Source organism: Bactrocera oleae, chromosome 3 (genome assembly GCF_042242935.1).
Source record: "Bactrocera oleae isolate idBacOlea1 chromosome 3, idBacOlea1, whole genome shotgun sequence".
Taxonomy (NCBI): domain Eukaryota; kingdom Metazoa; phylum Arthropoda; class Insecta; order Diptera; family Tephritidae; genus Bactrocera; species Bactrocera oleae.
Window position 1 is genome coordinate 38,653,039 of NC_091537.1, and position 23,755 is coordinate 38,676,793.

General features: G+C 36.1%; 1 protein-coding gene across 7 annotated transcripts in view; it reads left to right on the forward strand.

Annotated features, from left to right (window-relative positions):
* Nucleotides 1–4,558: 4,558 nt before the first annotated feature.
* Nucleotides 4,559–23,755, forward strand: part of Ndae1 (Na[+]-driven anion exchanger 1) — a 710,325-nt gene continuing 691,128 nt past the window's right edge. Inside the window, exons 1-2 of one of the 7 annotated variants that reach the window (XM_070106543.1) lie at nt 4,559–4,632; nt 5,056–5,342. The gene's annotated coding sequence lies outside the window, so the exon portion shown is untranslated. The other 6 variants (XM_070106544.1, XM_070106542.1, XM_070106545.1 and 3 more) reach the window with 6 other exon arrangements.

The following is a 23,755-nucleotide window of genomic DNA, read 5'->3' on the forward strand; positions in this document are numbered from 1 at the left end:
GATGATCCTGGGACCGGGTATGCTAACATTGGCGCAGTACTTAACCGCTTCTTCAGAGTTGGGAATGCCACTTCCTGTTTTTTATTCCATTCAAAAACTCTGTTCTTTTTCGTGATTTCATGGAGGCTACTAGCTACGTTGGCAAAATTTAGAACGAAGTGACGATAATAAGTACACTGTCCAAGCAAACTCCACAATTCATGTAAATTTTTAGGAGTGGGCCAATCTTTAACCGCCTCCATCTTTTTATTAGCTGTGAAAATTTCTTTCGATGTCCCTAAGTAGCTTACTTCCTTTTTGAATAGGGAACACTTCTTTGAACCCAACTGTAGACCAGCACTAGCTATCTGTTGCAGAACCTCTCCCAAGTTCTTAAGGTGTTCATCGAAGCTTTTACCCAACACGATGGTAAAGGTATACCAAACTGGTCAAGGTATACCAAACTGGTCTTCCAATGAAATCCTTTTAATATCTTTGTCTTCTTCGATTACCTCCACTTGCCAAAACCCACTTTTCAAATCAAGAGTTGAGAACCATTTTATGGCCTCAATCTCTTGACACTGTCTAAATATAGTCCCTTTGAAGAGTTTGATTGGTAACTTGCACTCACTAAGTAATCTTACTGGAACACGTTTATCTTGTCTTGTCATAGCCAGGGGTTTGCTTGTAGATACGTTTGGTGTATATTCTTTTCTGGCCTCAACAAACCACAACTGTTTTGGCTCATAGTCTCCTTCTATTTCTGCCCAAAAACACTGCTTCTGATTTTGGTAGAACCTGCTGGCTCTCTGTTGTTATCACTCGTCTAACGTTGTACTTATTATCGTCATAATCCTGTTCTTCATGTCAATTTTGATTCCTGGATTCGATAGAAAGTCTACTCCATTTATGAGTTCGTCGACGATATTTGCCACAATAAAATTGTAAAACACGGCTGCCTTTCCAATTATGATCTCGCACGTTACTTTTTCAAGAACTTGGGTCTCTTCTCCAGTTACAGTACGCAACTTTGCCCCAGCTAATGGCCTCACTTCTTTATCAACCAGATCAGATCGAATTATGGAATGTGATGCACGCGTAATCACAGTCAGTATGAGCCTTTTGCCGTCTACACATCCACTAACGGTAACGTTACTCGTATTCCTCCTTATTTGTGAAATGAAGGTTACAGGGCATTTGCTTGCGGGAGCCAGCCCGTGCCATTTCGGCTGGCTCACGTTAGTTTAACGATTGGTTGGACTTGACATTTGCTTGATCTTTCTCAGCTTTCCCTTTACGTCCAACTGGATTATTGGACTGGCCACTTTTTCCGCAGTTGAAGCATTTAACCTCACCATCATTTTTTTTACGCGCTTCCGTAGATTTTTCCATGTTGCTTTCTGCATGTTGTAAATTTTTTCAAGAAATTGATTCACCCAAGTGTTTTCTTCATTTCTACTTTATGAGCTGCTTGATTGCTAAGCAGAGATGCAGTTTCTTGTGTCAGAGAAGCGTGTAGTGTTATTTCGTCTTCCATTGATGAAGGTCTGAATTTCGTGTCCTCGATGTATTCCACGGATTTATGTTTATAAGCAAAGTGAGCTAACCTCTCGAACTCTGTAGGAAACTCTAGGCTTTCTGGCGGCGATTTTGCAACTCGTTTTGGAAGATCTGCTTCCTGTCCTCACTACCATACCGTCTTTCAAATGCACCTATAAATGTTTCATAACTACTCGCCCCGCAGTTTGGAATAGTCTGCAATATCTCCGCTGCAGATCCTTTTAATGCAACGAACAGTGCAGCTACTTTATCTTCAGCGTTCCAATTTTTTGAAGATTCCGTCTTTTCGAAATGAAGCTTAAAAACATGTAACCGAATAGTGCCATCGAAGGATGGAGGTTTTACCTTGGCTTACATAATTGGCCGATTTAATTGTAGCTCTCGGAGACGGTCTCTTAATTTATCCACTTCTTCTACTGATATATGCGCGTCGTGCGCTGGGAACTGCTCTTCCAACTGCGCTGAAAACTGCGTTTCTAACAAGGACAACTGGGATTGTTGTGCAAACATTTGTGATGACACCTCTGCTATTTGTTGGGTCATACGTGCATCTTGCTCTTTAAATTGTTTCGATATTTGCGTTGACATCTGGGACATTTGCGCTGATATCTGCGATATACGTGCATCCTGCTCTTTCCCCATCTGGGATATTGCAGCAGAAATCGTGTTTATGTCCACAATCTTTCACGAGCGAGGCTCAATCTTCCTTTTCTTCTATCTTCGTAGTTTCTTCCTTTACTTCCCATTGAAACACATATAAACATAGACTGTAATTCGGACTTTAGCAACACATGGAGCTAAACCACGTTTGCTAAACCACTTTTTTAGTTCTGGAATCTTTAAACCGTTAAATTTTGCTATTTTAAAACAATTCTCTCTTTAGGAATTTATTTGACGATCTCACTTCTCACAAGAATTCTAACGTATTTATCGATAAATCGTCTACCTTGTAACTCAGTCTTGTGTTCGATCACTGGATTGTTAAATTAAAGTCCCAATTTCATGCTATACTCTTCTCTTTATTTCTAATTCCAACAACTTACCACTTATTGCTCGTTATTCTAGTTTATAAATTATTGCCTATAGCTTAATGGGAAAAACAGTATTTGGAAAAAGTAATAACCTACACAGGTCACACAACTCTAATGGATGATTACAGCAAAAAACAACCACTCTAAAAAATGATATGTCGTCATACAAGCTAAATCCAACAGTAGAAGTACTAATAAACGAATTAAAAAAACAAGTAAGAGAGATAAGTTCGGGTGTAACCGAAAATTTTAAAATCTTGCAACCTGCAAGGATTGGAGCCAAGGAAATATCTTCAGGTGTTGCCAAACTTTATCTTAAGCAATGTTCCGAAAGAATTCAACATTCATTATTATATTATAGGTCATAAACCCAATTAGTGTTATTGCTAGACCTATGCTGGAAATCATTATATTCGTATTAGAAATGCGAGATTCATATCAAGGTCAAGACCAACTCTATTCATATTCAGCGCGAAGCCATTCATATAATTTTTAGCATTTAAAAAAATGTTCCACATTATTTCATTAAAATATCACAAATTTTGAACAAAACATAAACAGCTGGAAGTCGAAAATCAGTGTATAAAATTGTGATATGCGGGAGGTAGACGTGGTTTATTCTGATTTTTCCCATTAATTTCGCAATGTGACATAAGGATACAAATATAATATTCTGAACAATATTTCGTTGAATTTGGTGGAGTAATAATTAAGAGATGTACCTGTAGGTAGACTTCATCCTTTGCCTTAGTCCAATTGGGGCGTGGTTATCATCTGATTTTACCTATTGTGATAGTGTAGGAGGAATAAAAAGAAAGAGATTTTCGCAGAAAAGTTAAGTTGGTTGATTCAGTTTTAGACGTTTCTTATGTAGGTATATATGTACACTAAACTGCTACGCCTATTTTTATAAAATTTTGAGCGACAAATTCCACTGTATTCTTTGATTCCCTTTACCAAATTACAGCTTAATAATTAAATGGTATCTTTATAACTTTCTGTTTAACGGCATTTTGTGGGCGTGTCAATATATATATATATATATATATATATATTAATTTTGACTCAAGTTATTGCGGGCATAAGCAGTCGGATGGACAGAACATAACAAACGTTGACCTGGAATTCAACTCGTCTCATTATCCTGATCATTTGGGTTGCTCACGAATTGTGCTACAAAAAAAAAGCCATAATCACTTTCTTTTTGTGTGAGTAATCCACTTACTTTTTTGTTATTTGGCAAGCTATTATCTAAATTTTTAAAAATAAATGCTTGGGATACCGCAAAGGGGGTTTGGATAGTGCAGCGGTACCATGCTTATCAGTTCGTCATTTCCGTCCAAAGTGTTCCGAGTAGGTGAACTATTATGAGGTGGTAAACAGGTTTGTCGAATCTGGAAATATCGCAAGAAGACCGTACCATTGAGATCCATATGTTCGCGATCAAGAAACAATCGCGGCTGTCAATTCAAGCAAATCAAAGAGTTTCGACTCGCAAGTCATCAGCGGAACTTGGAGTTAGTAGCTCATTACAATAACTTGATAAATTGCCTGTTTATGCCTGATGAGGCCCATTCCCATTAAATCAATAATTGAGGCAATCCCGACTTCAACACTTCAGGCCTCAATAAATAATTTTCTAATTAGGTATCGCATATGCGTGGCTGAGCATGAAAAAAGTTATTACGATTTGTTTTTGTAGCACTGCAAACAGCCGTTAGGTGTACAAACCATTTTACTCTGTTCAACAAGAGTGAAAAAGCCAAGTAGTAATACAGATATATATGCAATTCTAAATTAATTGATTAGTGCAATCATATAATTTCGGACGATAAATTAATCTACAGAATTTAATCCATATAATAATTTTGTGGTATTTAACATATCATAACAAAGTTTTACATGAATATTATTCACGAGCATGGTTAAGGGTGCGAAGTAATAGAAAAGGTTTAAATTCGAAAATACGTGCCTGCTTGTGTATACTTATAATCTGTTTATATTTGAGCCTGCGCAATAAGTAACATGGCAGTGATTACAAATTCTTGGCGTGAATAAATGAGTAAAGAAAATCGGAAAAAATTGGGTTTTGTCTTTTGAAAGAATAAAGTTTTAGTAGACGAACTGTGTTTGTTATACAGAAACTCTTGTCAAAATTTGTACAGAAAATATTTAATTGAAATAGCAAAAGTTAATTATTCTAAGATTTTATTAATTATATATTATAGACAATACACTATAATATCATTGAATATAATAATGAAAAAGTGTTGATAAGCTAATTATAAAATTCATTATACATTATAAAGTTTAATTGCTGTTTATGAAAATAAAAATAACCAATTTAATAATAATTACTCATTAACAAAGACGTACACATTTTTGTCGTTACTATGCTAAAACTAGATTGTTAAGACTAATTAACCCACCATTATATATTGTACAAATCGATTTTGTTCACATAAAAATTATAATACTACTGTAGACAAAATTTACGGACAAGAAGTAACCTACCATTATTGATATACAAATTACAGAAAAAACAATTAATAACAACATCAGTGCATTAAAAGGCATACTGTGAGACATACAACGCAGCCTTTAACACAACAACAAGAAATTTTTTAACAGGATGTAAGATTCATACTCAGGAAAACATATCTGATTATATGATATTAAAATGCTGTGTTATTTAAAATACCTCGGTCAACACATTCCATCTTAGTTTTCAAAAGTCAAATAAAAGTATTTTTAAATTCGCGACTTTTACTGGTGAGTACAAATGATAAAGCGTTCAATAATATGATTACATAAATTTTGTAAATAAAGAAATATCATAAAATCAATATATATGCCTCAGTTTTCTTGTAACTACTGGAAGATACTATTATGTAATACAAATTTACATTCAATGATGACGGTATTTCTTGCGGAATCGAAAATGATGTATCCTCTCATGTTGTATGAATTCATAGATCTACATACATTGTATATATATTCTCTATATATTTGTTTTTAAATTACAGTAATTGCAACATTTTTATACTATTGCATCTGATGCTACGGAGTATAATAGTTTTGTTCACCTAACGCTTGTTTGTATCACCCAAAACTAATCGAGTTAAATATAGGGTTACATACTATATATATAAATGATCAGAATGAGGAGACGAGTTGAAATCTGGGTGACTGTCTGTCCGTGCGTCCGCCTGTGCAAGCTGTAACTTGAGTAAAAATTGAGATATCTCGATGAAACTTGATACACATCTTTTTGAACGCATCGAAACCAATAAATTGCATAACTAAGCTTTATCCATGAAAATGGTTGAAAGCGGGTGATAACCCCGCGCACTACTAATATAACGGTTTTTGATTAAAACCAGGATAATACAATTAAACTTTATAGGGTCCCAAACAACCAAAACCCATATCTCGGGACGTGCTCGACCGCTTTTAACCAAATTCAGTACGTAACATTCTTCTTGATACAGTGTGAAAATGGGCGAAATCGGACTAAAACCACACCTAATTCCTATATAACACAATTTTGAATTCCATCTGATTCTCTCCAGTGTACAAATCAAACAGCCATAAATATAATATTATATATTGGGATGAAACTTTACACAAATAGTGCCTTTGAGGTAGCCTTGCACGTTGCAAGAGTATAAAATGTTCGTTTACACCCGAACTTAGCCCCTCTTTACTTGTTTATGTTGCGTTTGCTTTGCTAGTGATGTGCAACTGATTAATAACAAATTACCGATAGAACGTGTGAGGTTGGCAGTGTTGCCAGAATTTTCGCGTAGAACGGGACACTTTGCTATCAAAGGTAACACTGCCGCAATAAATTCAGAGCAAACACATCCATATTTACTCATCTTATTACCCTGGGGAGCATACTTTTGTACAATCTCAGATGAGACTTGTTTGTTAAAATCCATGAACTGTTGTAAATGTTTTGCAATGGCGCTCATGAGTTTTAACGGAAAACCGCGTCGTATGTCGAAGCTAGCAAATGCCGCAAGAAAAGCCTCCTTTGTCGGATTCGTACGTAGCTCGAGGTGCACTGCTTTTGTCATAAAACAGACAAAGACAGCCACGTAGCCTTTCACGAGAATGGGAAACCTTAACATGTAAGCCTTCATCTAAAAGGGCCCATCAAAATCGAATCCTGGATTAGTAAAAGGCAGAGCGAAGTTGCAGCGCGTTCGCATCTTCTGCTTATGCATAGTGCAGATTTTGCACTGAAAATGTTTTTGTTTATTTTGGGCTTGAGTATTCGAATATAAAACTCTTAACGGACTATTTGTTGCATGAGGCGATGTTCTGCATGTAGAAATAGCAGGTGGACATAGTTAGTACAAGTATATAAAATATTGCGATTTGTCTGGTATAACTTGGAAATGAAGAAGACCTTTGTCTATGAATAGATTTAGTACTAAGAGTGAGCTCATTTTATCATCCAGCTTCGATTCTCTTAATGATGATATTTCTCGGCTGAAATAACGTGCTTAAGTAGATGCGATAAAAGCAACTTTTGCTGTTTGTAAGTCTGGGCGCGTCACTGTATCGCATTGGGAGTATACTGAGGTTGCTCCCTTAACTTTAATTTTGAGTCGTTTTATGAACTTAAGCATGTAAGCAATTACCCTGAGGGCTCGGAAGTACGTTGAAAATCGCTCAAGGATGTCAGTATCATCCAATGTTGTGTGTAAAGAGTCGATTTTTCGACTTTCTGGGCAAATATAATGCTGCTAACTTGATTGAAATCTTGTCCCAAATTAGGGTAATGGAGAAGATTTTATTAGAGCTTTGAACTACTTTTCCGCCCATTCCTGTAATTTCAAAGTTGGCTTGTTTTGTTGGCAGTTGTAGCCTACTTTATGCCCTAGACGCTATGAGAGATCGTTGTGATCCTTGGCCTATTAAGGCCCTAAGTTTAAACAGTTCTCCTCAGTGTTCGATGGAGACGACTGATGTGAGTAGAAGTACCCTACTGTGGTTTTCGCTGTGTGGCGTTTGATTTTGTGCGTTTTTAATGCCATTGAGCAGCATGGTACTTCTTGCCAATTTTCAGGATTTGGCTCTTCAGGCTTTGCTGTTGCAACTAACCACATGACTCTCTTGATGTTTGCGCTGTTTGGGGGCAAGCTGGAAAAATTATTAATATGAAGCACCGAATTGCATCGTTTATGGCAAAAAACGCAGTAAAATTTAATTTCGACTCTTTAAGTGTGTTCGCATGTGACAAACAGTTTGTACAAAGTCTTTTTTGAATCTCTCGCAACATTGGAGCTTATGGTCTCCTGAACATACAGGTTGGTTGAAAAGTATAAAAAGAAATATTATTTTTGGTACGAAATATATGGTTTTATTGAATTGAATGAGGCTTAACTTTAGTACACTTATTCCAATGATCCTTCAATAATTTTATGCCATCCCTGTAAGAACTTGCGGGAAGCTCTGCAAAATACCCGTCGACGGCGGTAATAGCTCCTTCATTCGACGAAAAACGCTTTTCACCAAAGAATTGTTTCAAGTTTCTGAAGAGGTAGTAATCGCTGGGAGCCAAATCTGGGGAATACGGTTGATGCTTAAGCAATTCGTACTTTCATTCATTAAATTTTTTCATTGGTAAAGCACCCTTGTGAGCAGGTGCATTGCTTTGATGAAATTATTTTTTTGTGCTGCAAATTAGATCTTTTCTCACGAATCTTTTCATCCAGCTGATCCAAAAGCCTGCAATAATATTCAGAGTTGATTGTTTTTGCTCTCTGCAGATAATCAATCAACAAAGTTCCTTTTGCATTCCAAAAAACTGATGTCATAACCTTCTTTGCTGATCGTTGTGATTTCACGTGCTTTGGAGCTGAACAACTAGCAATCCTACAAATTATGCTAGGAAAATTGGTGTCGATCCAGTTTTTGTTGAATTGTTAACGTGGGCGGCACAAACTTTCCAAACAGCTTTTTTTATATGTAATTCTCCATGTAAAATATGAACTGCTCGTTCGTCTGAGATGCCTATAGCATTAGCAAATTCATGCTTAGTCAAAAGTGGATCTTCACTAATAATATTATGAACATGCTCAATAATTTCTGGCGTAGTTGCGGGTTTTGGTCATCCGCGTGGATTGTGTTCAAGCCTAGTACGACCACATTCAAATTCACCAGCCCAAAATTCAACGGTAAGTTTTGATGGTGAGGACTCCTCATACACTTCTCACAACCTTTCAAAACAAAGAATCTAATCACTGCGCGATATTAAATTTTTTCCATATTAAAAAAATACTTTGACACGTCAAGTTCAAATGGTTTGTAAACAAAGATTTAATTTACAGAAGGACAAAATGTAGCTTTACATGTGTTCTCGCGACCGATGTAACAACTTGAGAAAAAAAATTTGGAGCTATGACTGCTATTTCTTGGTAAGAGCAGACACTTCAAAACCAACCTGTAGTTTACAGGACGCATATTTATTATGTTCAGATGAGAACGATTGTGTTTCGAAGAAGCTTCTATTTAAATTCTTGTTGCTTTTGGCTTGGGACCTGTAGAAGCTTCTATTGAGGTTGCAACATGACCTTTTTTGATTTATTAATTAATTAGCGACTGGTCCCACAAAAAAACCGACTTTTCTGGTAATGCTGCTGTGAATATATTTCCCAGCATAGGGTCCCAGCTGTCTGTGGGAATGTTTTGAGTCGATAAAACCAAGAAACAATTTGAAACAGTGGACTGAAGTTCGATAAATTCTCCACTTGTTTCTTTTTAAATTTTTTGCAAGTTCATTAATATCGTTATTTGCTTATCGACCAATATTATTTCGTTTTCGTATCTTGATTTAAGAGCTTCCCAAGCGTCATCAAATGGGAACTGTTTGACTACTACGCCTGCTTGACCTTTTGGTTTGTATCGAATGTAACACAATTTTTGTGCATTTGATAATTTTGGAAGGTTTATGTGAAAGGCTGTAAACATGTAATTGCATTAACATGGGAGGATCCATGTTTAAAAATACCGAATCAATTTGTGTACCGGCAGGTGTAGTTGAATATTCTACACCAGTCAGAGTCTCCAACAATTAGCACATTCTGATTGCATAACTCAGAAGTAAGAACTTCCTTTAGTTCTACAATTAAATGTCTGACAGAGTAAGCTGTAGTCTCTATAAAACCAGAATATTAATATTGAAACACTTAAACAAAACCGCTTCTAAAACTTTGCGGCCTGAATAAATTTTCTTTACAGCCTTTGGTTCTATAGAGGTAGCAATACTATGCTTTGCATATTAAGCGCGTTCGCCATGGACAGGAAAAGATAGTAATCACTTGATACCAGGTCCGCACTATAAGGTGGGTGCATTAGGACCTCCCATCCGAGCTCCCGGAGCTTCTGGCGCGTCACCAAAGACGTGTGTGGCCTGGCGTTGTCCTGATGGAACACAATTCGGCCTCTGTTGATCAAAGATGGCCTCTTATGGATGAGTGCTGCATTTAAGCGGCCCAGTTGTTGGAAGTAGAGGGCCGAATTGAGCGCTTGGCTATAGGGGAGTAGCTCGTAGTAGATGATTTCTCGCCAATCCCACCAAATACACAGCAAAACCTTCCTGGCCGTCAATCCGGTCTTGGGCAACGTCTGGGTCGCTTCCCCGAGCTTTGACCACGACCATTTGCACTCGATGTTGTCGTAAGTGACCCAGTCAGTCGCAATCCGCTTCAGAAACGGGTCGATTTTGTTGCGATTTAGCAGCGATTTGCAGATGGAAATTCGGTCCATCATGTTTTATTGCGTTAGTTCGTGTGGCACCCAAACATCGAGCTTCTTTTTGAATCCAAGGTTATGCAAATTGTTCCAACGGTTTTCGAAACCACTTTTGTGCTACACTTTCGTTTACAGTATCGGGCCCATAAACTAAATTAATTTTTTCAGCCGCTTTGGCTGCTTTTTACCTGACCTAATACTTGACCTTCTTACTTGCCTTAATATTATATTGCCCCGTTTATTTCTGTTTCTTGTTTCCGTGCTTTCTATCCTCAGCACGTTAATTGGAGAAAATCCTGGTATATCAAAATTTTTGCAAAGATAACTGCAAGTTTCTACAAAATATAAAATATCCGAAGATAGCATCAAACAGTCGCTTCTAATATCACTAAGTGAGCGTGAAGACTCTTAACATTATGGAATAAAATTTGATTTCCTGCTGTTCGGGAAATCATACAATTGAAACTTGTTGTGAGAGCTTTATTTGTGTTCAATTCCTCCAGTTCCCTAAATACAGAATCCGATTCAGACAATTATTGGGAGGAATAAAATTTCCTATGATGAATAGAACTTTTGCAGTATTAGCTCGACTACAAGCGATTTATATTCCCTCAGCAGGAACAACTGGAAATTGATTACTTCCAATTGAAATTTGTTCATTTCTTTTACATTTTTTTTTACAAAAGATTTTGGAACTTTTTTAATTCCTGAACAGGAACTTTCTAGAGAATGAGGCTTTTTTGATCGTGCTATCAAACCAACAGAAGGTTCCAAAATTTTAATGCACAGAGTTGTTGGAAATGAACAATGAAAATCAATTTCCATAAGTTTTCTAATTGTCCCATTACCCAACCCATCACACGTGTTTATATTCACTGTAATCATATATTTGGCAAAAGTTTTTATTGTCAATTCATAGGGCAGTCCCTGGTTTTCAGAAGTTTTGAAAAGTTTAACTCTTTCCAAAATATTCTCATTTTCACTTATACCAATTCCTTTAACTGAGTCTTTTGAAGTTGAAAGTATAGCTTCAGCTGGGATTCGACTGAGCTTAAGGGCAGTAAAATTATTTGTATCTTCATTGGACCAAAATAAGTGTATGTCATCATCGGGAACTTTCTCGAAATTAACTACTCAAGTTTCAATGAGTGATATGTCCTCATTTGTCATAGTACCAGATGCTATATGGATCTGTTAAATCAAAGGATTTAAATAACTGCCGCAAAGGGGAACCAACTAAAGTGCGCTATGCATCATTGGGATTAGCAGAGAATATCCACCTATCTCCAACAGGTGAGAGTTGCTTCAAATCACCAAACACTATGATCGGTATACCAACGAAGTTTTGTAAACTTGTTTTAATCTCGCATTAACAGAGCTAAACATACGAGCGTCTACTATCGATATTTCATCAATTATGATTAAATTTTAATCGATAAGTCTGGAATACAATGAATTAACTGTATCATTTCTAAGTGGCCTCAACTCCCTCAATTGAATGAAGGGTCATTCTACCTATTTCGAATACTGCTTTACTCGTAGGTGCGCAAAGAAGAACTTTTAAGGAGCTTGGATTCAGGTGTAGAATTGCAACGATTGTTAAGAGTTTGATAAATTGCAGATATCGAACGACTCTTTCCTACACCTGCAACGCCGCCAATGAACTCATAAAATGGGAGATTTGTTTTTAGCTGGTGCATCGAATGTGCCAAATGGGTTCTTTCCTTAATATTTAGACTTTGAACTAAAGAAAATAGTTCCTCAACTGGAATTAAAGGGGTAGTTTATTAAGTATAATATTTCAACTAGATTCAGTGCCATTAGCTGTTGAATCTTCACCATGCAAGTCCGGCAAATTTATATTTGGGTTTATTTATGGAAGTGCCAACACTCTGAACTCTTTTTCCACGATATGTAGTTAACTTTGTGCACCTTCCTCTAAGTCTATTTTATTATAAAGACTTTCTAAAATATTTACAAGTTCTCTTCACTAAAAAATATCACAGTTTCTTTGATTTTCCTCAATTAGAATACGATGTGTTATGCAAGTCTGCTTATTATCGTTTTCAAAGAGATCTTGCTGTTCATTTCGCCATGGATAGTAAGGCATTACCATTTCGCGGAAATACTAAACTCTGGCCAAATCTGTGTTAATCCTTCTATATCGAATTACACAAAGTTTGGTACATTTTTTATCAAAACCGCTCCGTCTTTAAGAGGCATGACAACCCCTCTTTCTGGTAAATTATCGTCTCCCCCCTCTTCTTTTTAATGATCACTGTCTTGTGCTCTTCTCTAGATTTAAAATATTTATACTAAATGCAAAATCAGCTAAACAAATACTTTTTAACTGATCGGATCTTTGAACGTAACAGTCTAAAATACCGGCTACGAATATTTCAGTCAACCTGAAGGAAGTTTCTGAAATTCCGCTCTAGGTTTTACCATTGTAACACGTTCTTCAGTTCGAGAGGTATTTATAAATATTTCTGCATTACTTGCTTCCGAAATATGGAGCCAAACGCAGCAATATACTGTTTTTCTGCGGATATTTCTGTGCCTGATATAAATTTGTGACCTATAAGGTTTAAGTTTTTGCTTAACAGCATAATTAGGAATTTAGGGCCTAGAAATTTCCCTATGAGACTTGTTATTATATATTAACAGCAAGCATATGCATCCAGTACATATTGGATATCCATATTTGCTCTAAAGAGTTCCAAAATCAAAACGATCCTGTCATTTTCCTTTTAGAAACATTTTGGGTTTTGATAAACTTGATGTCAGTTTGTTAGCCAAATAGTCATCAAAAGACATATTAATTCTACTATCAGACAGGAAATGTTCAAAATCTTTTAAATTATAAATATCCTCTGTAGTCATATTTGAATTTGAAAAAGGTTGCCTTGTGTTCTGAATTTTTTACTTTTTTCTGTAATATAGTATTTGCGCTAAGGGCTGGCTAAATGAGCTATAAGCCTTCCCATCGAACATCCATCTACAAGTACCACACACCACTCCACATGCAACAGTGACACACTCCAACACACCACAAAAATAGCATCCACACCCAAAAATAACACTCACTAATACATACACTTCGTACAACTCACCGAGGCATTCCAACACACACCACCCATGATCTTACGACTCTGCGCAATCAACAAAAAGGATAGACGACTGGATACGGGCTACCTTTTTTCGATCGATCGCAGTCACAAGTGAATCAGCGAATTGTACTTCAGAGTCTTTTTCTGCGCATCCCCGGAAACCTACATCGTTTTAAAATAATTTTGTTATTTCAAAGTTACATTGAACTGGGTAAAACGATTTTGTTAAATATATTATCTTTGCGGATTTGAAAACCTTTTTTGTACTCTCGCAATATGTTGCTAGAGAGTATAATAGTTTTGTTCATCATCGGTTGTTTGTCAGATAAAAGGTTATGTATATATAAATGATCAGGATGAAGAGACAAGTTGAACCGTAAGACGGTTGGTATTGCAGATGCGCAATCGGACCACTGCCACGCCCACAAAACGCCATTAATCAAAAAAGAATAAATTGTCATAACTAAACTCCTTAATAAGATACAAGTGTGATATTTGGTATAGAGGATCACATTAGGGAGTTAAAAAATTCTAAAAATTGGGCGTGGTCCCGCCCCCTTATAAGTTTAATGTTTTATCTCCTAAGCCGCTGTAGCTATAATAACAGGATTCACTGAGAACAAATGTTTTTAGGTTTTTATCACCTTTATGGACAGTGTGAAAATGGCTGAAATCGAGGTGCAACACCGTCCACTCCCCATATAACGGTACTGTTAAAAACTACTCAATCAAGTACTAAATACGCTAGACACATTTAATTTTATATCATGGATGGTATGAGATGACTTTATAGGAACCGCGCTAAAAATTAGACAGTAGGCGTGGCACGGCCCACTTTTAGGTAAGAACTCATATCTTGGGATCTGCTTAACCGATTTCGACCAAGTTCGGTAAATAACATTTTTCTCATATTTCTATGTTATAGTTCGAAAATGGGTGAAATCAGATTACAACCACGCCTATTTCTAATATAACGCCATTTTAAATTCCATCTGATTCATATACTTTCCACTATGCAAATCAAGTAAAATTTATAAAGAAATCGCAAACGAGTATATCGTTTGACCTTGAGGCAGTATAAAATGTTCAATTACATCCATCAATTATATTTTTTGTGGGAGCAAGTGTTTAAGTAAAAGTGGTAGTTTCTTGTGCAAATTAACACCAAATTAAATATGGTCCTGCGAGCCCTAATGAACGACACTATGGGTGTTGACAAAAAAAAAAAAAACGAAAGTGAAATGCTGCGAAACACACATTGCCAAAAATCAGTTAAAAACCAAAAAACGAAAAAAAAATAATATAAACAGTGCAGTTACCCACAAAAACAACAAAATTACTGCAACGTAACAGTGCTTTCTAGTTACGAGAGAAAAAAAAAATAAACATATATTATATATATAACATTACTATTATGTTATAACATTACAAACATCCACATGTGTTTATATCTCCCACAACCCCTGCAGGAAATCAGAGTGAGTTGTATCGCTTCCTCTTAATGCTTATATTTATATGTATGTATGTATGGCAAATTAGGTTTTTTTCCATATAAAAAACCAAAATAATACTGAAATCTAACGGTCACCAAACTGCTTTAATTTACGGGAAAAGCCGAAATTAAGAATCTAACAGAGAAAGAAGTAAAAAAAAAGCATATAGAAATTTACATAAATACATATATGTATATTAATTTACAAAAACTATATATACATATGTAGTATATATACAATATACCACATATTCATATGCATATATACATTTTTACATATAAATATACTTAATTTAACAACAACATCATATATATTTGAAAATATGTTATATAAAATTGCCAAGATGTGCATACATAAATTCAATTTTGTCCATTTTAATATACTTGTACAATATTATAAATTGATACATATTGTATATACAAAAGTGAATACGGTAAAATATCGGCACATTACCAACTTCAATTTTTCGCTCTCTCCGCACAGCGTTCATACATATATACGGACATTTGGAAAAACATAAAGCAGAAAATCTGCCTATCGCTTAGTACCCTACATAGGGTACAAAAAAAAATATATATAAAAAAATAAACACAACAAAAAAACATAAAAAAATTGATGGTCAAATACGCAATTATTTAAACGGCGCGGTAAATTACATACGGATTATTAATAACAAAAGTACAAACAATTCGTGCATACATAGGTACGAAGTGCATTGATCTCTTCAACGAGCTCTCAACTGCACAAGTACATAAATACATACCTACAAGTCCACGTATTAGGGTGTACCTATATACCCCTACATATGGACATAAAAAATATTAATAAATAAAAAGTGCGAGTTATAAAATAAATTACATACAAGCGGAACATATTTAAAACAAAAAAAAAATATCGCAAGTAAATACAAAACGGTACTCATATATAACTAAATATGTGAATTTTGGAAACTTAATAAAGTTAAAAACTCTTCTTATCTTATAAGAGTTCAGTTACTCATAGACTCGTATTACAGAAAATATTAAAAACTTTATTGATTTACTAATTCAATTTAAAAAAAACTCTTCTTTTAAAAAAGAGTTTCCAAACATATGTATTTCTTACTCTGAAAAATTTTAATTTATTGCGACATACCTTTGTAAATGAGCTCAGACTCAAAAGAATCAAAAATATCTCAGTTGTTAATGGTACCAAAGATAATTTCAGATGATAAAAGTTAATGTACACTTGCAGAAGCTACACGCTCAAAGGAAGGTGCTACAAAGCAAAAGAGGGGTAAAGACATCGGCTTACGCCAGATACGAAAACTGCTTTGACCAGTTTGAAGAAACTAAAGCAATGATCTCTGATGAACTAAAGCAATTGCACCTGCTCCACATCCGAGAGTAGAGCTGCCTCAAGTACAAATTCAAGAGGCAAGTTCAGGCACCCATCTCAAGGTGCCCACATATGACACGGAAATTTTTCATGGTGGTTATGATTTTCTCTGGAAGCATAGGTGTTTAAAACACAAAGGTATGTAGACGATATCCTGTATCCTGACAAGCATACGAGTCAATATCACATGTGGTACAAGCCCTCAAGACCGCATTATTTTCGTTAAAAAAGATAACAGTGAACCACCCTAATTTTTTAAAAGTATATTGTTAGATACCAATTTTTTTAAATTCGAAAAGGAAAGTACAACAAAAACTCTGCGAATTTAATGGAATGCTATATCTAACCATTTTCATACACTACAGAGTCAATATAAGCATTATCCGCCACAACAAAACGCCAAATTTCATCCTCTATGGCAAAACTTTTCTACTCCGCTGGGTGGCTTTCGCCAGTTGTGATACAAGCGAAAATCATATTACAAGCATTATGGCTAGATGGAACCGACTGGGACGAACAAGTAAAACCACTTCGTATAGAAAAGTGGTCCCAGTTTGCGAGCAATCTAAATGATATCTCACAGATGCAAATCCCACGATGGGTAAATCATGCCCCGGAGCACAAAGTCGAGCTACACTGCTTCTGTAACGGCTCTGAAAAAGCATATTGCACCACTATATATGTTCGCACACAAAGCGTCGTTGCGAGCACAATCCATTTACTAGTAGCAAAAGCAAAAGTAGCTCCTCTAAAAACAATAAGTCTACTACGACTTGAACTAAAAATGAATGTAAACATGACAAAATACAAATTATATTTGTGGTCGGATTCTGAAATTGTATAAACCTGGTTAGAAAAGCGTCCACATGCATGGAAGATGTATATGTTCAATCGAACGTCTCAAATCCTTGAACAAGTAGGATTAGATACTTGGCGACATGTAGCCAGTGCTGACATTACTGCTGATCTAGGTACAAGAGGGTGCAAACCGCTGCACTTTACCACCACCACCCTCTGGTGGAATGGTCCCCGATGGTTAACAGAATCTCCCGATTCTTGGCCACAATCGCCCATGCGCAATATAATAGCCCCAGAAAGTCGAAAAATCGATTATTTTCACCCAACAGTGGATAATACCGACATCCTCAAGTAGTTGCTTACATGTTCAAATTTATAGAGCAACTCAAAACCAAAATCAAGGGATCAGAAAACTCCCAATGCGATACCGTGACGCATCTAGCCTTACAAAAGGCAAAGGTCGCTCGAATCGCATATGATCAAGCGCGCTACTTCATCCGCGATATATCACTATTTAGAGAATCAAAACCAATTGATAAGAGAAGTCCCTTCTTAGTTCACAACCCATTCCTCGACACGAAAGGTATTCCTCGTGTGAATGGTCGGCTAGCTAATTCAAGCCTAACGTCAGGAATTTTATATTCCCCGACTTAAGTCCCAAATAAAGTAGTGTATTTTGCCGTCTTTGTCTGTTTTATGACAAAAGCAGTTCTCCTTGAGCTTTTCACTAATCTGACAAAGCAGGCTTTCCTTGCGGCATTTGCTCCCTTCATCGGACGACGCGGTTTTCCATGGAAGATAATGAGCGATAATGGTAAAACCTTTATCGACGCTCAAAGAGACCCCAAAAAACAGTTTGTGGACTTTATCCAACAAGGCTCACCTGAGAGTGTACAAACTGGCAGTTTATCCCCCAAGCGCTTTTCATACGGGTGGTTTATTGGAATCAGCTGTAAGAAGCTTCAAATCCCACTTAAAAAAAGTAGCTGGAAATTACAAATTTAATTATGAAGAATTCACTACATTATTAATTCGAATTGATCAGTTTTATTGCTATGTTTTATTTTTAGAAAAAAAAAAAAACATCTTGAAGTGAGATATATAATATATATGAATGAATGTGATATTGACTCGATTTTTATATTATAAACTTATGTGGAAAACGTCAATCAGAGAAACGGAATTCATTATATAAAGGTGTGTGGTTTAGACTAAGGTATATACTAATTTCATTCTAATTCAGCGTCAAACCACACATTTTATTAATTTTGGCAATACCACATACTACTAACATGCTTTAAATCACATCTGATTTTTTCCCTTTGCAGTATACAAATCAAGCAACAATGAATATATTCAGCTAAAACTTTGCACAAATAGTGTATTTGAGGAATGCCATTTTGAGTATAAAACTTGTCAAAAGCGCCCCTTAGCGTGAAATATGTGAAATATACTTGTAGATTTCGGAGAGAGTTCTTTCTGATAATCGTTTGCCTGTATGTCAAATAAGAATCGTATTAAAAAGTGAGTGTGGCCCCGATCCTAATAGACAAATTCACTGTGAATAACTGTTTTTAGCACCTCTATCGAAAGTGTTAAATTGGCGAAATCGGAATACAACCACGCCTATGTCCCATATAAACCATTTTAAATTCCATCTGATTCTTTCACTTTCCACTATGCAAATCAAGCAACAATGATTGCATCGGGGATAATGCGTTTAGAGCATGCCACCTTGTGTTCAAAAATTGTCAAAATCGATACATAACTGTTTAAGTGCGTATGAGAGATATGTTATCGAAATTCTGGAAATTGAAAATGATTTGAGTCGGCTCAATACTGCTTTTAGCTCCCATATACCTAATCAAAGATTTTCTAACTCTCACTTGACTTTGTACCACATTTATCGGCCAGTGTGCAAGTTATTTTAATGAAATTAAGTTAGCGAGTTCTTCTAATAACAGTATATGTTTGCGCCTAAAATGGATAAAATCAAAAAAGACTTGCCTTAGACCCCATAGATCCAGGATTTTGAAACATCCGACTGATTATACTCCATCTAGATGTTTATACGTGAACATTGTGAAAAATTAATGCAATCAACGCTACCATTTCTCTGCCCCAATATACCCTGTATAATAATTATGATTTTCCACTTGACTTTAACACGTTCACGCCGGTGCGCGTAATACCGGTGGCTCGTGCTAGACCGCCTCATCGGACGGCGTGTACTACCTGTAGCTGTGGTCAAGTTATAAAAAATGGCACGATTCACACAATTTGCAAAGTAAGCACTCAATGAACTACTGAAGAAACACGACGCGCGTGCAAGTCTGAACACGCGAGAAATGCGCGCCGCCAGATGAAGCGCGACATAGATTTGTGTGCCACCGTTGGGTGAATCAAATGAAAAGCGGCTCCGGAGTGAACGTGTTAAACCGTTTAGTTTGGTCAAAATATGTGATATCGTTATGAAATTAAGTGGAAGAGTGGAAAAGTTATAAAATTATATTAATGGTTTGGCCTCATATCCCTAATATAATGAATTTCGATCCTTAACATACTCGTACATTTCATTTGAGGATGACTTAAGTATAATTTTGGATAACAGGAAGTAAACTGTAGTAAGAAAACTAAGCGAGTCTATGAACTTCAAAATAATTTAATATTATACCGAATTTGATTGTATTCACTTCACGAGTTCGTCGAACAATGAAGTGGAACCTTTTCGCAAAATTTTTAAAATAGCCAACCCCTAAAGGTATTTAGCCGTCTTTGATCCTTGCAATTCGCAAGAGTATAACATTTCTTTAGCCCTTCCTTGCTTGTTATATTAGGGTTTGTTTCGGAAATTGCGAGTGCTAATGGCTAATGATCCGCGCAAATTTTTCAATCTTTTACTGCATATACTTGTATGTAGATAATAAAGTAATGTTTTTAATGCCCAAACTATGGCGAATAACTTTTTCTCGATTTTATATTCTTAAACATGTTGCTACAGAGTAGAATAGTTTTTTTTAGGTTGGTATTGTAGATGGGTGTAATCGGACCAATGCCGCGCCTACAAAAACTACAAATTTTCATAACTAAGCTCCACAATAAGATATTGTAACGGATTTATCGATAAATCGTCTACCTTGTAACTCACTCTTGAGTTCGATCTCTAGATTGTTAAATAAAAGTCCCAATTTAATAACTATATACTTATCTACATTTCTAATTCCAAAAAAACACTTATTGCTCGTTATTTGAGCTTACAACTTCTTGCTTATGTCTTAATTCCTCTTAACACGACAACACTCTTACTAGAACTGTGTATAATCTGTAACAAAAATTCGCCTCTCGAACATTCTGGCAACTACGAATTTGCTGTCTAGCTGATTCTGGCAATATATTGTCGATTCGATTTTGTTCTATCATCCGTGTTCATCACATTGCCCTTCACCTAAGTCTGATCGTTCCGATTAGACATATTTGCAGTACCAAACACAAAGCTTTTATGTCCCCCCCATAACTTTCTTAGCCGTCCTTCTTTTCTTGGAGTTAATTCCATCCATTTTCCGGATACCCAGTTGCTAATAGATCCCTTGACTTAAAGCTGACTCGAGATTCCATTCTTGATCAGAACGTAACTCCATTGGAATACCGAATTTCGTTACCCACTTGTTGATGAATGCGTCTGCCACTGGTTCAGCATCTCAATTAGGAATTGTGTTTACTTCTAGCCATTCGGAAAGGTCTTTGACTACCAAAACATGACTATTTCCTAATTTATTGGTGGGAAATGAACCATCTTCATCCACGTTGTTTGCTCAACTGGCGTACCCGAATTGTACTGCTTTATCTGACCATCATTCCTGGACCTTTAGCTACAATGCATTCAGCATATTTCGCAACCCTCTCCATAGTTGATTGACCTTTGCTTTAATTTCTCCAAGGTGTTCGTGATTCTCAAGAACCCTCCTCTTGGATCTTTGTACTGCACATTAGGAACTTCAGGAAGTGTGAACTTCGGCACAACCTAAGTACCCAGGAGATTTTCCCATTTTCGCTATTCCATATTCGATGCAAGCAGTCACACAATATGCTCTACCCAATATGCTTTTGCGATTGATCTTCATGTAGTTATTTCTCCACTCGTTAAAAATTTGTTCCTCTATACTTCATGTATTACATTTCGAAATTCCGGATATTCTTGCAAAGAGTCATCCGTTTTAGCATTAATTTTATCATGTCTTCCACCAGTGCTGGTATAAACGTTTCGTGCTCTCCCGACTGTGAGCACTCCTGTGCTTCCTGCTCTTTCGACTGTGAGGACCCCTGTACTGGTATACACGCTTTCTGCTCTTCCAACTTCTTTGACAACATCTGTGTGTATGTGCATTTCGCGCTGCGAACTGCTCTTTCTACTGTGTCGATATTTGCGTTGACATCAGCGTTGATATCTGCGTTGACATCTGGGACATTGCAGCCGAAATCATGTTTATTTCCATAGCGTTTGATGAGTGCGTCTCATCCTTTTCTTCTATCTTTGTGGTCTCTTCCTCTAATTCCAACTGAAAAATATATTCTTCAACAATAATATTTTTTCGCCTCCATGGCCTCTCGCTACTGTGATTGTAATTAAATTTTTACTCCATTTGTCGCCAAACCACGTTGCTCCAGCTCTTTTTTTAGTTGTGGAATCTTCAGATCGTTAAACTTGGCCATTTTTAAGTAATTATCTGCTTGGGAGTTTATCTGAAAATCCCACTTCTGACACCAATTATAACGGATTTCTCAATAAATCATCTACCATGTAACTCACTCCAACAACTTAACACTTGTGCTCGTTATTTGAACTTACAACTTCTTGCTTATGTCTCAATTGTTCTTAACACTACAGCACTTTAACTACAAGTAGGAATGTGTGTGCTGCACAATTCGGCAGCTTTCATATAGTAGATCTTTAACAACAAAAATTCGCCTCTCGAGCATTCTGGCAACTAGAAATTCGCTGTCTAGTTGCTTCTGGCAAATTATCGTCGATTCGATTTTGCTCTATCATCCGTGTTCGTCACAATACTAAACTGTAATTTGATAGAACGAATGGGATTAGGGAGGGAATCTTCAGTATAACATTCTTTTATAAATGGGCCTCTAAATGGTTTAATGTGCATATCCCTTAAACCACTAAAGCTATATTAAAAAAAAATTCAATGAGGGCAAATATTTTTCACACGTCTGCAGATAGTGACACCGCCCGCCCCCCACATAACGGTTTTCATTAAAACTAAAAAAGTGCGGTAACTTATTAAGTAAACAAGACAAAGGGTTTAAATCAGATAAAACAAAGATTACACAATAGGCGTGGCACCGCTACGGACTAAATGGACAAGTTTTCTTAAAATTTATGTAGCTTAGTGCCGAATTAGAACGAAAGTGTAGTAATATAATATAATTTTAACTGACGCGAACTAAAATGTAGCAATCAAATTAAGTTAATGGCCTTTAAAATAAGGCAAAAAGATATCAAATTTTAGTGTATTTTATTCACGATTTCATCAAATAATGGATGTATAAATATTTCTCACCATTTTTATACTATCGCAACATGTTGCTATAGAGAATAATAGTTTTGTTCACCTAACGGTTGTTTGTATCACCTAAAACTAATCGAGTTAGATTTATCATCCTGATATACATATACAAATGTCCGTTCGTCCGTCCGCCTGTGCAAGCTGTAACTTGAGTAAAAATTGAGACGTTTTTATGAAACTTGGTACACGTGTTTCTTGGTACCGCAAAACGCTTGTTGTTGCATATGGGCGTAATCGGACCACTTTCACGCCCACAAAACGCCATTAATCAAAAACACAGAAATTGCCATAACTAACCTCCACCATAGATACAAGACTGTTATTTTGTTGTCAGGATTACATTAGGAAGGGGCATATACTGTTTAAAATATTTTTAAAAAGTAGACGTGCTCCCGCCTGCTAAACCGCTAACGCTATAATTACAAACTTCATTGTGAACAAATATTTTTAGCACCTCTACCGACAGTGTGAAGATGGGTGAAATCGGGTGACAATCCCGCCCACTAACATATATAACGGTACTATTAAAAACTACTAAAAGCGCAATAAATCAAGCTTTAAACACGCCAGAGACATAAAATTTTTTCTCTGGGATGGTATAAGAGGACTTTATAGGAACCGCGTTCAAATTTAAACACTTTTAGGTGAAAAGCCATATCTTGGGATCTGCTTAACCGATTTCAACTAAATTCGGTACATAAAATTCTTCTTATATTTCTATGTTATGGTGCGAAAATGGGCGAAATTGAATTACAACCACCCCTATTTACCATATAACACCATTTTAAATTCTATCTGATTATTTCACTTTCTACCATGCAAATAAAGAAATAATGACTGTATCGGGGTAAAACTTTGCGTGAATAATGCGTTGAAAGTATGCCACTTTGTGACCACAAATTGTCTAAATCGTACGAAAACTGCTAAAGCCCCTAGGTACTGAATATATGAACCCCGGTGCCTATAGTTGTCTTTTTACCGAAAAAATTGGTCAATGTGTAAGATATATTATATAATTGAAATTCATATATTGTAATAAAATAAATAAATGAAACTCTCGA